A 16,174-nucleotide genomic window follows, 5' to 3' on the forward strand; every position below is an offset into this window, starting at 1 on the left:
ATATAATGATCAGCTTCAGGTTACAACTGAAATTGAATCAGTAAATCAATGGGTTCAAAATACAGCAGCTTTTCAAATCAAAACATGAACCTATTGCAAGAAAGAATTGCTCTTTTTTAAATTCTGCCTTGGCAGATTGGAAGAGAAGCTATTTTCCTTTGATGTAAGGCTCTATCAAGTATTTCAGCTAGAAGAGGGGCAGGAAATTATTTAGGCTGGAGGGTCGGTTACTGAATTTTGACAAGCTGTCAAGGGCGCCATGGGTAGCCCCGCCTCCTGGTTACTATCCTGGGACCAGAAATCTCACCCCAAATCTAACCTTTGCCACCAGAAGTCCCTCCCTTTGTCCCTGGAAGTATTCTTTTCAGTAAGGGGGTTTGCCATCTTGGAACCAGAAAAATACCAAATTATATTCTAAACATCAAACATCTACTACATTAATTTTGATTAAAAAAAAATATTTTTGTCCTGATTTACTTGTGTTTGTGTAGTGTACATATAGGTGATTTTTTAATAGCTTAAAATGAAGTCTTACTCTTGTATTTTGTAGGGGGCTGTGGGGGTGTGGATGAATGGGTGTGTATGGAGTTTGGGGGATTGTGGGTGTGAGTATGTGGGGTGTGGCTGGGTATGGGGCTTCTGGGGGGCTGTAAGTATGTGGCAGAGGGTGGCTTGGGAGGGTTGTGGCAGGGGGAGGGTGGCTGGGGTATGTGAGGGGGTGTGGGGTTTTCATGGGGGGTGTAGCTGCCCACAGCCCCTGCTACCAGCAGCAGGCCATGAAGCCTTGGGGCATTCAGGGCCCACAGCAGATGGAGCCCCTATCAGCACCCTTACACTCTCATTAACTCATAATATATACTTCCTTGCACCATGGGAAATCATCAGGAAATAGTGATAAGCAGGGATCCTGGTTTCTCTGATTTAAAAAAATCCCCAACTTTCAGTTAACAAAAAGTAACCCCAAATCCACATTTTTCTGTGATTTAAATTAAACATTACTAATATATATATATGTATGTGTGTGTGTGTGTGTGTATATGTATGTGTGTGTATATATAGTAGTATTTCATTTTAATCATGAGAAAATGTGGATTTGGGGTTCCTTTTTTAACCAAAAAATGGGAATTCTTTTAAATCAGAGAAAACCAGGATCCCTGGTGATAAGCTCTTATTCTAGGGAAAAAGTTTATGGACCACTCCACTGACTTTTAACCATGAGATACAGAGCTGTTGTTAAGATCTGTCAGGAAAAAATTAAATCTATTAAGGCCCAAATCAAACATGGGCCTATATCCCTCTGTGATGGAGCAGCTTCAGTACTCCTTCACTTTAAGGGCTGGAGCAGGCAGCCTACAGGTTGATTAAGGTGGCCATTTTAGAGCCCAGCTCTCAGAGCTGGGGGCAGCAGTTTGCTGCCAACCAGCAAGGGATAAACATCACCCAGCTGAGCTACTGCTCCAGGAACATCTCGGAGGTAAGGGCTGGGGCTATGGGGAAGGAGAAGACCCCATGGTCCTGGGCATGACTGGAAACTGCACCCTGCCAGGGAAGGGTGGCCTGGTGGGACTTGTTGTGGAGAGGGAGTCCCCAAGAAATGCCATGTCAGTTACCTCCTTGGTGAAAGGTGGGTAGGGGTGCCTTAACCCCAGCTACCACCATCTGGTGGGTCATTAATGAGAGTGATGGGCCAGGCACCCCAAGCAAGGGTACCTGAGCTTACAGGGCTGTTAGACCCCATGCCCTAATGAGGGGGCAGAGTTGAGAGGCCCTGGGGTGAGGGTGTTGAAGAAGTTAGCCTGAGAGAAGGGTGGAGGAGCCTGATGAGGGGCTAGGTATGAAGTCAGACCAGAGTTTGGCTAATCAACCAGTTACCATTCAGATGAGGGTCATGGGAGAGACCCAAAAGGCTGCACTGGGGCTGGCCAAAAAGTGCAGAGTCAAGCCTGATGGCCCTTCAGGGTTGCTCAAGGGAGCAGGGCAGGGTGAATGGGGCCCAGGACAGTCAGTGTGAAAGAGGCCTGGTGAGAGGAGGCAGCGTGAAAGAGGCCCTGGTGAGAGAGGGGTGGTATGAGTGTGGCTCAGAACAGGGTGGTATGACAGAGGCCTAACTGTGTACTCAGTTTGGTCTGGCCTTTAGCCAGAGATTAACTAAACTAAGTGTGTTATCTGTGAGGCATGGGACATGTGAAGGGAAGGGTGGAGTGTGTACTTATTGCCCACGAACATCAGGATGCTTGAAGGGCAGCCTTTTGTCTAATTAACATCTGGATTGATTTACAATAAGGCATGGCAGGAGAATGAGGTGGGTGGTTTGCCCACAGACAAAAGGAGTAGGCCAGTACTGAGACTGGACCTGAGGAGTTTTTTCCTTTTTGTCACACCCTCACAAAAACAATGCAATTTTGTAAGCCTGCTAGGAGTGTACCAGTCTTGCAATGAGTAATCACTAGAGGATATGCTGTCTTAACTGTATAAACCCACAGCAGATATGAAAGGACTTCTAAGAGTCCAGTGATAAAATTGTCGAAGTAGTACAGGTTTTCCCATCTACCTACAATCAGTTCAGATTTACATGGTGTGTTCACTATCTAATCACCCAAACCTTTCAGACAACACTCATTGATTTAGAAAATACTCAGGTGTGCAAGACCTGTGAGGTGGTGAAAGCACATCTTCAGAGGGCACTGGTTCTCTTTTTCTATTGTCTAAATAACCATACACCACACTGAGTAAGACAGTAGAAAATTACTGTTGTTAAAGTGTTCACCTCAAGCAGTGGAATTATCCCTATGTTGTTGTGATGGGGGTTGGGCCAGCATGTGCAGATGGTTATAGGCAATAAGTTGAAAAAAGCAGAGCGATTATTTTACTTACATTTCCAGAATCTTGTGTCCTATCTAGTATGTGTGCACTGTTTATGGCCCACTGCCCAAGTCCATTTATGCTATGTCTTAAAGTGCCTGCACTAGGGTACAAATCAATTGTCATGCTTGGCATGTGAAAACTGCAATTTTGGGCTTACTGCAAAGACAGCAGAGTATGTGCTCACTTTTACAAAAAATATATAAAACTGGAACTGGAAATACAGACTACATTTCCTATGTAGGGCCAAATTTTCAAGTGCTCAGCCCTCACAATTTGTGGGCAGATTTTCAAAAGAAGCTTTGCTCTGGCTTCTTTACTTTTCATTCTATCCAGGAAGAGCACACACCAACTGCTGAAACTTCCTTAGCCTGATGAAAGGTTTTTGAACCTGAAAGCTTGCTTAATAACTATAACTATTTGGGTTGGTATAATAAAAGATATCAAATTCACCCAAGGAACCTTGTCTGGCTCTTGTTTAGGCACATAAGGAGGGGAGGAAAGGGACCATGCAAAGATGTAAACATTTCCATCCTCAAATGAAGCTGTACATGCCATTATAAACTCAGTAATGGCAGTGTCCACAAAACCATGCAGAAATGTTCTATACAGACTACAAACAAAGGATTGACTGGGTGTGTGGGGCATTTAAGATACTAACTTCTGTGCTATTCTTGTTTAATTCAAGAAATCAACAAGGAACAAAAAATAAAGTCTGCATGGTAGGTGGATGTGATCTAGGCTTCATGTCTGCTATGTACACTGACGACTGTGTATATTGAATGTAAGACACCATTCTGATTAGATAATGGTCTGAGCTCATTTTGTATAAGTGTTAATGATTATGCAAGTGGTAAGCCAGTGAACAGTTGGGTTTAATGTAAGAGAAGAGGATAATACTCAGAACTCTAGATAGTAACAGTTACATAGCTATACACACAGCAGGAAACACACACCTATTTCTGTTGATATTTTTGTAGCTTCCTAGTACTTCTAATATTGCTGATGTGCAGCAGAATACCCTGCTACTGGAATAACTATATTTTTTAGATGTTGCTAACTGAAAGTAATTCTTAACCTTTTGGATGATTAACTGTCAACTATGTTTGATTAACCACATACATATAAATGTAGTGTCAGTGTATGAGGATAGATTTAATTGGAATGATATCACTTTTTTCTGTTTTCTTTTTTTTTCACTTACAGAGTAATGTTATCAATATTCAGTTTTAATATAATCACAGTTTATGGCCCAACTCAGAGCACACGGATGTTAAAACGTGATACTTCCTGGGCATGTCTACACGAGATGCTACTTTGCTGTAGTGACAAGCTACAGTAATGTACCTTATTGCTACAGTGATACAGCATTGGCGGGCACTAACAGTGATGCTGCCACTATGTCACTGTAGTGACGAGCTATGTCACCAAAATGCGTTGCTACTGCAATGTAGGGTTGGAAACAACTCATGCACCATTGGGTCTGCTCAGTCATTTAGTACTTGCTTTAGACTGCGCAATACCAACTGCACAGTCAGAGACGCCTGTCTACTCTGGATCCTCAGCCTGCTGAAACACCATTCTTACTGTAAAAGCCTCTTCTAAAAGTAACTGTTTAGGTATAACATTATAAGATTTTATGTGACTTTTATTATAGTGCAAGCCAGTTTGTATTTGTGCTACTTAACAATTAGCAAGGGACACAAGAAGCAGCTGAGTGAATTAAGAACTGTAAGAAAATGTTCATTTTCAAGAAAAATTATCCTGAAATATGTTCCCTTAGATTTATGGCAGATTTGAATCAAAGATGTAGGAACAACAAAGGCTTGAATATTTTACCACAAGGGAAATCATTTAAAAGCAAATTTTAATGTGATGTTTACAAAAGAAATTTGATGGGAATTAAAAATGGAAGCAATATGATCTGTGCAATGTTTATTTTTCAGATAAAAGGTGACCCAGTGCAATGAAATTACAGCATAAAAGAAATGGGTTACTTAGAAACTGTTATAACATAGAAATAGTCATTCTGCAAATTGAACTGAATATAGATTGTACAATATTTAACTGCCAAATGAAGAAAAGAAAGCATGTGTGGATTTCTCTCTGTATATGAACACAAAGAAATGAATTTAAAATGTAGATGTAATTGATTATTATTTCTTTGACTTTCCTGCAGCAAAATTATTTATTTTTATCACCATCTAATTCAGGGGCAGGAGATTATTTTAGGCTCAGGGCTGTTTACTGAGTTTTGGCAAGCCATCGAGGGCCACATGATAGGCAGCCGGGGGCAGATAAATATTAATTTTCTAAATTTTTAGGGGCCCCGCAGGCCACACAGAATGGCCTGGATGGCCACATCTGGCCCATGGGCTACATTTTGCCCACCCCGATCTAATTCCTTGTCTTTTTGTATATTACTACAGGAAGAACTGCATATTTCAGTTTTAAGAGTAGCATATGAAAACAAGCATGTATATCTATGCATACTTTCTGTAACATCTGTCTTTGTCCATGTTGGTGGTGCAGTGTCTATGTGCACATACATATGCCCGTACACATTACCAACCACATTACTTTTAAATCTGAAGTCCATATTTCTGGGTCATGTAAAAATATGTGGAAAGACAAAACATATGTAGCACCAATAATAATTTTGCTTCAGGAAAACTAAACAAAAAAATAGTCATTTACAAAAATATTACAAAATAGGTGGTGCCCTATCCAGTTTAGACTCAATTAGTTAAATGTATTCCATTACACAGAATTATCTCTCTTCAGGTAATTAATTTTGATGTCTTTTAAATCTGTGTGGCTGACTCATAGAAAAGAGCTATCTTAGTATTGGCAGGGAAGAACCTGGTGCATGCATAACTTAAGCTAATGAATGGGTTCAGATTTTTTTTTTTTATAGAAAGGCCTGAGGATAGCTAAGGATGCATAGCATGAAAAGGTCACTATGCTCACTGTGTCTGTTTATTCTCTAAGCCAAGGGTGCTCAACCTCCCTCCCCTCATCCTGTGAACCAGATCCGACCCCCGGCACGTTGTCACCTAGTCTACAAGACTCTCCATGGATCCATAGATTGTGGCCCTGTGTGCTGAATTGGGTGCTTCAAGGTGGTACAGGGCCTGATTTCAGTGTGTGGGAGCCAGGCAGGGCCCCGGAGTCCAATCCTGGCCAGGTGGGGGCAGTAAAGGACCCCCAAAGCCTGATCCCAGCTGGGTGGAGGTGGTGTCTAGCCCAGGAACCCAGTCTTTGACAGGCAGAAACAGCCCTGGGTCCTGGGACCCAATCTTGATGTGCAGGGGCAGTGCGGGGCCTGATCCTACTTACAGACTAGCCACATACCATTCACTTGGCCTTCAGGGCCAAAACCATGAGCACTACTGCTCTAAGCCGATGAAGATGTTAAATACTTTTTCGAAGCTCTTACTTTGACTGTATAAAAATGTACTTTACTTGTTTGGTTTCTCCTGTGAGCTTTCTACTATCATATCTGTGACCTTGACTACATAAAATGGTCACTATGTGCTATAGTCAAGCAGGCAAAAATATTTGAAATATTTTGTTGGTGCTCTGATAGGATAGAGATTTTGATCACACTTTAAATCTAAGTATCACCACAGCAAGTTGTAACTTGATCTTAAATCTTATTTTCTCTTTCAGTTTGGGTAGGAAACAAGAAACGTGGGTCTTACAAAAAAGGGAAAAACCTAAGTTGTATTTGGTCTAGCTGAAAGAGGGGATACCAGCACAACAGATTTGAAAACAGAGCTATAACCAACTGAAGAGGATCATTGTAATGAAACAGTAACAGTTGCCTACTTCAGATACAGTTGGTTCACTGGGGATACATTTCAGTTTGGTGGAAGTGATTTCTGAATCACCTGGTCCTGCCTGTTTTGGGGCCTGTGTTCAGTCCATATCTTTAAAGCAAAGTACCACCAAAACAAAATGAAATTCTAACTATGTCCTACTCACTTGCATCCACTAATATGTTTCAAACTCAGAAATAAGCCAGTAAGGATGCTAATGGGCATCCTGCTAAGGCTTTTTCAATGATGCTGGAGACCAAGATCTTCAGAGAGGACATAGAGGGATGTCTCTGGGTAGCCTTGTTGGTATATTTCTGGGTTTGACGTATGTCAGGGGGGTGGCTAGGTCACATTCAGGAATATCTCAGCCAAAGTATGCTGCTGCCATGGTATAGACATGCCCAGAGCAAAATTGGGTATCTCTCTAAAATCAACTCCTTGATATTAAGTGGTCCAGAAAGTCCTTGGGTTTGCAGAGGTCTATACTTATCATTTAGAAGGCTGGGTTATAGCCCAAATGATCCTTTTTTCTGTTCTTGTTTGATTTTTGTTTCTATATGATGCATCTTCCTTTAGTCTTTTTTGTAAACTCCACCCTACATCTCAGGAATAAATGATGGGGAAGGGTTTTTCTTTCCCTTGTGGACCAAATGTCTCACTGTACTAGTTCACATTCTGCCAATCCCTGGGATTCTCTAACACTGATCCTTTTTAAGAAGCAAAGGAGTGTTGTCTAGCTGTAAAATGACCCTTTTCTTCATCAAAGAAACTCAGTGAGCACAAACCCATTTTGAAAAATTGCTCTGACTTAGCATAACATGTAGTAGAGTTCAATAGACTTGCCATAACATCACATTGCTGAGACCACTTACTAATACATGCTGACATTTTAGCCCTTCTGCCCTGTGGGCTGGATGAGAGGTGCATGGTTGGTTCATGGGATGGATTCCATGTGGAGCTGGTGTGTGGGGTCTGTCCATGATGCCAAACCAGCACCAGGCTGATCTGGCCTCATGCCAGCCTAATCCTGCACCAGACTGATCTGGCCACAGGTTGGCCTGATCCCATATGCCTGGATCTGGCAATGTGCTGGCCTGATCCCACACACCTGGATCTAGCCATGTGCTGAGGCAACCTGGTGCACAGGGCCACGTTATCCAGCCTATGAGGCTTCCCACAGTTCTGGAAATTTGGCAGCCAAGGAGTGGCAATTAATACTGCCAATTCACACTGGTCTCCTGCCATCAAATTTCCAGACCCTTGGTAAACCCCACAGGCTGGATAAATCCTTCCATGGGTCAGATCTGGCCTGTAGGCTGGGTTTGGGAACCTCTAGACTAGAATTTTTAAATTCTGTGAACTATTGTGATAAAACTCACATACCATGTGGTCCGCTGTTCGACATTTAAGAAATCAGAGCATTAATAATTAGTTTGATCTGTATGCCCTTACACTTCCCAAGTTGTTCATCTACCATGCATTGTACTTGTCTACTGCCAAGAAGCAAATGATTACTACTATAAAAATCTGCAGTATAAAAACTTGGAGGAGTGACCATTATCTTTTGTATCCTTTAGCAAATCCATGGAAGTGTGTGCATGGGGGGGGGGGGGGAGGCGGTGGTAGAGGAGAAGGGGTTCTAGTTGCAGTGCAATAAATGATAGTAGCTAAAGGAAAAGTGAATGTGTCCTTCCAAGTAAAATTGCTAGCAATTATAGCTTGTAAACAGTGTGCATCTTAAATATACGGGCATTTGCCAATTCATTTGGGAGAAAAAGGAAAACAATAAAGAATTTTTCACTGGATGACTCGGACCCTGTAGTTTCCAAAATAAATGTACTGAGGAATCCCTGATTCTTTACTAAATGGAGCAATGCTAAATGAGTCAGTTAAGATTTTCCAGGACAGCATAAGCATTGCTGAACAATTTGTGGCAATTCAACCCTGACTGATGCATGTTAAATCTCATCACAGAATTGATGAACTTGGCATATAAGAGGAAAAGTCCCTCTTGGCTGACACTGAAGCTGCCAAAATTTTCAAAGTAAATTTTCAGCTGCTTTGATGCCTTTGATTTGTTTCCTGACTGGGTCTGTAATATCTAAGGCTGATCTCTTTTGAAAGTGTTTCCTTAACTCATTGATTTGGGTCAAGTTGTATCCAGCATGGGAGGACAAGAAGGGGAAGGAAAGGAAGGAGGTACATTTCTGTAGGAACTTAGCACCAGGACTGCAACCAGTTAGAACTGCCAGGGGCAACTACCTCAACAGGAAAAATAGGGCTAGTTGGAGATGAATCTGCAAAGACTCAGCACTGTCTTTATAAAGGATCTCTTCAGTACAACCAAAATCCTGGACTGGGGCCCAGGTATGCCAAGAACTGAGGACCTACTTTGCAAAAATCTGAGCCATCCAGGGGCAATTGCTCCTGGTCCACACCATAGTGTGCTACTTTTTCAGGTGTCTGAAACACATCTGGCATGAATATCCCCTAATGGAGTACACCTATCTAGGATGTCTGGGGAGGCAAATGATTGACTCTAAAGCCAGCACCAGTGCCCTATATAACCAAATACAAAAAGGGAAACACACTGTGTAAGACTGCCTCTACTGAGGCTTTGGGAAATCCTACTTGAACGCAGCCTGTTTTGACCAGAGCTTTAGATCTAGAATGGTCAATTTGAGTTTTGTGCATCTCTGGTGATGTTTAGGTGATATTTAGATCTGACTGCCTCTGTAATCTTACAGATGTCAAACCAGGCAAGTTGGCTTCAGGAAGGAGTACAGGATCTTCTAGGCTGGCTACTAGGGCAAGACTAGAAATATCAATTAGTACTCCTGCAAGAAGAATCTGGCACTTCAGCCCTGCAACTCTGCCAGATGATAGCCTCAAAAGACGGGTTAGATCCTTCATAATTCTATCCATCCTGTCTTCTTTGGCAGTTATAATAACTGGTGCCTTAGAAAAGCCACTCAAGGATATGGGTTTATCTGGTGGATATAGGCTATGCTATTTGTTTTCCCAAGACTGTTTACTCATAAAATACTGTAGCTCCCACATATTGTTTGTCTATTTTTCCCCACATTAGCCTTCCTGTAGATGTCCCCTTGACCAGGCAACTTGTTTCATGTTTCAGGTGCTTACAGATCTCTGCAGGGGTTTAGGTTGTAGTCGTGTTGGTCTAAGGACATAGGCAGAAAAAGTTCCTGGGGTGAATTTGATATCTTTTATTAGACCAACCCAAATAGGTGGAGAATATTTATTAAGCAAGCTTTCGGGTTCAAAAACCCTTTGTCAGGCTAAGGAAGATTCAGTAGTTGCTATGTGCTCTTCCTGGATGGAATGAAAAGTAAAGAAGCCAGGGGCTGGGCTGGGGAGTCAGTTGCCAGGCAGATTATAATGTATCAAAAATCCAATGTCTATGTTTAGTCCATGATCTCTAGTATCCAGCAGGTTGGTGAAATGGAGCTCATAGGCTCATCTCTGGGAAGTGTTGTATAAGTTTCCCTTGAGGATCAGGACTGAGAGATTGGAGAGAGAGTGGCCCTCCTGTGAGAAATGTGCCCCCACCAGTAATTGGGTGTTTCTGTCTTTGATAGATTTCCGGTGTGCATTCGTTCTGGTGCGCAGTTGTTGTTTGGTTTCTCCTACATATTTTCCATCAGGGCATTTGGTGCATTGGATGAGGTATATTACATTTTTGGAGGTGCAGCTGTAAGATCCTGGGATGCTGATGGCTCTGTTGTGGGGTGTAGTAATAGTGGGGGTGGTGATGTGTTGGCAGGTTTTGCATTTCTTGTCATGGCACGGTCTGGATCCTTTTGGTGTGTTCTGGGCTTGAGGAAGTTTGCTTCTGGTGATGAGGTGGGTGAGGTTCAGTGCTTGTTTGAAGGGTAGGATGGGTGGCTCTGAGAAGATCTTTTTAAGAATAGGGTCTCTGTCTAGTATGGGTTGCAATTTTTTGAGGATTTTCCATACAGGTTCAAGGGAGGGGTGATAGGTCATAACCAGCGGTGTGTGATTTGTGGGGGTTTTTCTTCTGTACTGCAGCAGTTCTTCACGTGGTATCCAGGTGGCTCTTTCAAACGTGCGATCTACCTCTCTGGATGAGTGTCCTTGCTGGGTGAAAGCCTTTTTAAGATTGGTGAGGTGGCAATCCCGGGTGTTCTCTTCAGTACAAATGCGGTGGTATCTGAGGGCTTGGCTGTATATCACAGCTTTTTTGGTCTGTTTAGGGTGATTGCTGGTTCTGTGCAGATATGTATGTTGGTTTGTGGGTTTCTTGTATACTGTGGTCTGTATTTTACCCTTCTGTATATTGATCATTGTGTCTAAAAAGGAGATGTTGGTGCTGGAGTATTCTAAAGAAAGTCGGGTGGAGGGATGGTGACTGTTGAATTTCTGATGGAACTCAATCAGAGATTGCAGGTTCTCAGTCCAAATGATGAAGATGTCATCGATGTATCTTAAGTATAGGAAGGGTTTGATGGTGCAGTTCTTGAGGAAGTCTTCTTCCAGGTGGCTTATAAAAAGGTAAGCATACTGTGGGGCCATTTTAGTGCCCATAGCGGTTCCCATCATCTGGAGGAAGTGTTGATTATTTAAAGTGAAATTGTTGTGTGTGAGGATGAAGTGTATAAGGTCAGTAATATCTTTGGGTCTGTATTCTGAGTTGTAATCTTGTTCCTGTAGATATGTAAGGCAGGCTTGGATACCATCCTGGTGTGAGATGTTGGTATATAGGCTGGTAACATCTATGGTGGCTAGGAGTGTGTTGCTGGGAAGGTGGTCTATGTTTTTAAGTTTCCGTAGAAAGTCTGTAGTGTCTTGTACAAAACTTGCTCTGTGGGTGACAAGCGGTTTTAGGATTGATTCAACGAAACCTGATATTTCCTCAGTTAGGGTCCCATGGTTGGATATGATAGGTCTGCCAGGGTTCCCTTGTTTGTGGATTTTAGGGAGCATGTAAAAAGTCCCCGGGTTAGGTAGCGGGGGGATCAAGGTCTGTATTTTTTCTTGTCGTCTTGATGGAAATGATTTGATAGTATTGCTGAGTTTTTTGGTGAAAAGGGGAGTAGGATCTTCTTGTAGTTCTTTGTAGTAGGTGGTGTCAGAGAGCTGTCTGTTGGCTTCCTTTATGTAATCCTCACGGTTTAGGATGACTATGGCTTCTCCTTTATCTGCTGGTTTTATTACTATTTGGTGGTTGGATCTTAGAGATTCTATGGCCTTTTTCTCTGGTAGAGAGAGGTTGTTGTGGTGGCGTGTGTTGCTGATTATTTCATTGTTCATTCTTTCCCTGAAGCAGTCAATGTAGCAGTCAAAGTTAGGGTTTCGTCCACTGTGAGGTGTCCAATCTGATGTTTTTTGGGGCTTTTTGGCATTGATCCTTTCCTGAATGTTGTCAGAGGATGAGTTGTTGTTGGGAGTGGGTTCATAGCTATGAAGCATATTTGGAGTTGTGTGTAGTAGTCGGGGGATTGTAGATGTTTAGTCCTCGGGGAATGAAGTTGTGTTTCTTGCAAAGTCTTAGAAAATATATGTCGCTGTTGAGTTTGGCTTCTTTCTTTTTCATGTTGTACAGTTTCCATTTCAGACGGCTGAATTCGATATCTTCCATGTTGCAGGGGTTTAGGTTGTAGCCGTGTTGGTCTAAGGACATAGGCAGGCAAGGTTCCTTGGGTGAATTTGATATCTTTTATTAGACCAACCCAAATAGTTGGAGAATATTTATTAAGCAAGCTTTCGGGTTCAAAAACCCTTTGTCAGGCTAACGAGTTTCAGCAGTTGGTGTGTGCTCTTCCTGGATGGAATGAAAAGTAAAGAAGCCAGGGGCTGGGCTGGGCTGGGGAGTCAGTTGCCAGGCAGATTATAATGTATCAAAAATCCAATGTCTATGTTTAGTCCATGATCTCTAGTATCCAGCAGGTTGATGAAATGGAGCTCATAGGCTCATCTCTGGGAAGTGTTGTGTAAGTTTCCCTTGAGGATCAGGACTGAGAGATTGGAGAGAGAGTGGCCCTCCTGTGAGAAATGTGCCCCCACCAGTAATTGGGTGTTTCTGTCTTTGATGGATTTCCTGTGTGCGTTCATTCTGGTGCGCAGTTGTTGTTTGGTCTCTCCTACGTATTTTCCATCAGGACATTTGGTGCATTGGATGAGGTATATTACATTTCTGGAGGTGCAGCTGTAAGATCCTGGGATGCTGACGGCTCTGTTGTGGGGTGTAGTAATAGTGGGGATGGTGGAGATGTGTTGGCAGGTTTTGTATTTCTTGTCATGGCACGGTCTGGATCCTTTTGGTGTGTTCTGGGCTTGAGGAAGTTTGCTTCTGGTGATGAGGTTGGTGAGGTTCAGTGCTTGTTTGAAGGGTAGGATGGGTGGCTCTGAGATGATCTTTTTAAGAATAGGGTCTCTGTCTAGTATGGGTTGCAATTTTTTGAGGATTTTCCGTACAGGTTCAAGGGAGGGGTGATAGGTCATAACCAGCAGTGTGCGATTCGTGGGGGTTTTTCTTCTATACTGCAGCAGTTCTTCATGTGGTATCCAGGTGGCTCTTTCAAACTGAGCACTTTTGAAGGTAGATTTCCAACTGCTATTCCCAAACTAATGATTTGGTTACAAAGGTTCAACAGGAGTATATTAGATTTAACTAAAGAATACTGGGAGGTGCAGGCCACATATTATCACAATGTTCTATAGCATGTCATCCAGATGACAGGAATAATAGACCACCCTAGCCACTTTGTCAGTGGACGTGTCTACACGTGAAATTAATGCAACAAAATAAACTCTGGTGCATATTGCACTTGAGTTAATTGCTCCCACATGCCCCCAGAACTGCAGCACATCAAGCTGGGTCAGAGCAGCTCCAGCTGCCAGTGGGTTGGTGGGTGTCAGCCTGCCAGCTGGAGCATTGCTTTGACTGGGATCAACGTGGTGTAGAGGGGCTGACTGGGGCATGAAGGTGCTTCAGTATGGGGCTGGCTAGCTGGCAGGTGGCTCCTGCACTGAAGCACTCTCGTGTCCCAGCCAGCCCCGTCAGCATCTACACATGCATTGCTGTGCACTAAAGAATGCCACCATAGGATACTTTTTGTGTTTACAAGTAGTAATCTATGGCTGAGTTAATAAGATTACTGAAAACTAACAGGACTACACTTGTAGATGCTTAGACTTTACTGTGTAGCTAATTAGGCAGTTTTGCAGTAAACATCTCATGTAGATGCACCCAGTAGTAAATTATTCAACAATCTGGGGCACAACCCTATGACAAAGGAACAAGGAGTGGGGAATTTTGATCAGGAGATCATCTCTTGAGTAAGTTCTTGGTGAAGTGGCAAGACTCCTACAAAATGCTTTGGTGAGTAGTTTCTATAGACTATGAAGCTTGCTATTGTAACAAATGAAGCAAAGGTAAATGCACTCTGACGGGTATAGTAGGACCTAGTCATTCACTTACAAGAAAGGTAAAGGGGAGCTTGTACCCCAGATTTTTGAGCCTTTGAGTTTTGATGGAGTCCTGCTAAGGGTGGATCTAGTATTAACTGTTACATAGGAAGGATAAGCAAGCACATAGCAAAGGGCCCCTGAAAACCTATAAAGACATATTTTCCTGGCTGCCCTTGCCGGTGACACACTACATCTATATAGCCTCAAAGACCAAATGGATTCAGAAATCCTGTCAGGTCCTGAAGGTGGCACTAATTAAGGAGGGCAAAGACAGTGTTAAGACGGGTTAATTGGCAAATTCTGTAGCTTTTGGTATAGTCCTGTATCAGAATCTGAGGGGCCATTCACTTCTGCGTAGATTTGTGACAGAAATGCCATTTCATGCTTTCTTGTGTACATGAAAGTCCAGGCAAGGGATATAAGGACAAGGGATATAAGCAGATTCTTCTCCCCACCTTTCTTATCTTTATAAGTTTATTCCATTTTGTCATGAACTATTTGTGTTTCAAAGGGCTACTGCCACCTTCCAAAGGTTGATGGACTAGATATTAAATGTTATGTTTTCACTGGGCATTTATAAATGTACTGTGCAAGTGGGAGAGGGGAACTTTAATTAGAGTGGTTCTGAGAGCCGCTCAAATTAAAGCATCCAGAGCGTCAGGTGTATCAGTGTCCCTGTTTGGAAAAGTGGCGGTGGGAGTGCTTTAACTAAAGCTCGTTCGATGAGCTTTAGTTAAAGCACCCGCCAACATTTTTCAGTGTGGGGATGTTGATAAATGTGATGCTGGAGTCTGCTGGAGTGCAATAATTACCATGCTCCACCAGACTCGATTAATTACTCGAGTAATTACAGTATGTCGGAGCAGCCTCACTGCACATATATAGGCTCCCACTTTGACTGTATAGTTGCTTGTTAAACAATGTAATAATTTCTAGTCAGAAATGATTCACACAACTTTGGAATTTAGTCACAATTCTGCAGTCCCTACATGAAGTAAAATCTCATGGCAAATCCAAGGGATTGTAAAATGGAAAAACTGGAGACTCAGGATATTTGTTAGGGAATGCAAGATATAACCCCAGGTTGATGAGTTTGAAATAATGACCAGTGGGTCAATTCCAAGAAAAAATAAAGATTCATAGATTCATAGATGTTAGGGTCGGAAGGGACCTCAATAGATCATCGAGTCCGACCCCCTGCATAAGCAGGAAAGAGTGCTGGGTCTAGATGACCCCAGCTAGATACTCATCTAACCTCCTCTTGAAGACCCCCAGGGTAGGGGAGAGCACCACCTCCCTTGGGAACCCGTTCCAGACCTTGGCCACTCGAACTGTGAAGAAGTTCTTCCTAATGTCCAGTCTAAATCTGCTCTCTGCTAGCTTGTGGCCATTGTTTCTTGTAACCCCTGGGGGCGCCTTGGTGAATAAATCCTCACCAATTCCCTTCTGTGCCCCCGTGATGAACTTATAGGCAGCCACAAGGTTGCCTCTCAACCTTCTCTTGCGGAGGCTGAAAAGGTCCAGTTTCTCTAGTCTCTCCTCGTAGGGCTTGGTCTGCAGGCCCTTGACCATACGAGTTGCCCTTCTCTGTACCCTCTCCAGGTTATAATATAGATGTATGGTTCTTCATGAACTCACCATTACAGATGGTTTCTGACATATTTTGCCCCACTGGTAATACTACTTGACCTTGTCAAGAAGTACAGATTATGAGAAATTATAAGATTGCTTCAGTGTGACTGGGAGGGCAAATACATTATAAACTGTGAATCAGTTTTGTGTGACTTTATGTAAGAGATTTTTTTGACAAATCAAACCCTCATATGAAGCTATGAGCACAGAAAACCAGAGAGAGGATTTCCTGCTGTTGTTGTGAAAACTGTGTATTTTATTCATCCTAAATCCCCTTAGAGAAACCTTACTGAAGGTGCAGCAATGAACCATCCCAATGCACAGGAAGACTAGCAAGTATGGCAGAAGACCAGCTTGACTTACCAGGGAAACCTTCAGTGAGCTAAAACAGAAAAAGGAAGCTTACA

Source organism: Alligator mississippiensis, chromosome 1 (genome assembly GCF_030867095.1).
Source record: "Alligator mississippiensis isolate rAllMis1 chromosome 1, rAllMis1, whole genome shotgun sequence".
In the NCBI taxonomy this organism is placed as follows: Eukaryota; Metazoa; Chordata; order Crocodylia; family Alligatoridae; genus Alligator; species Alligator mississippiensis.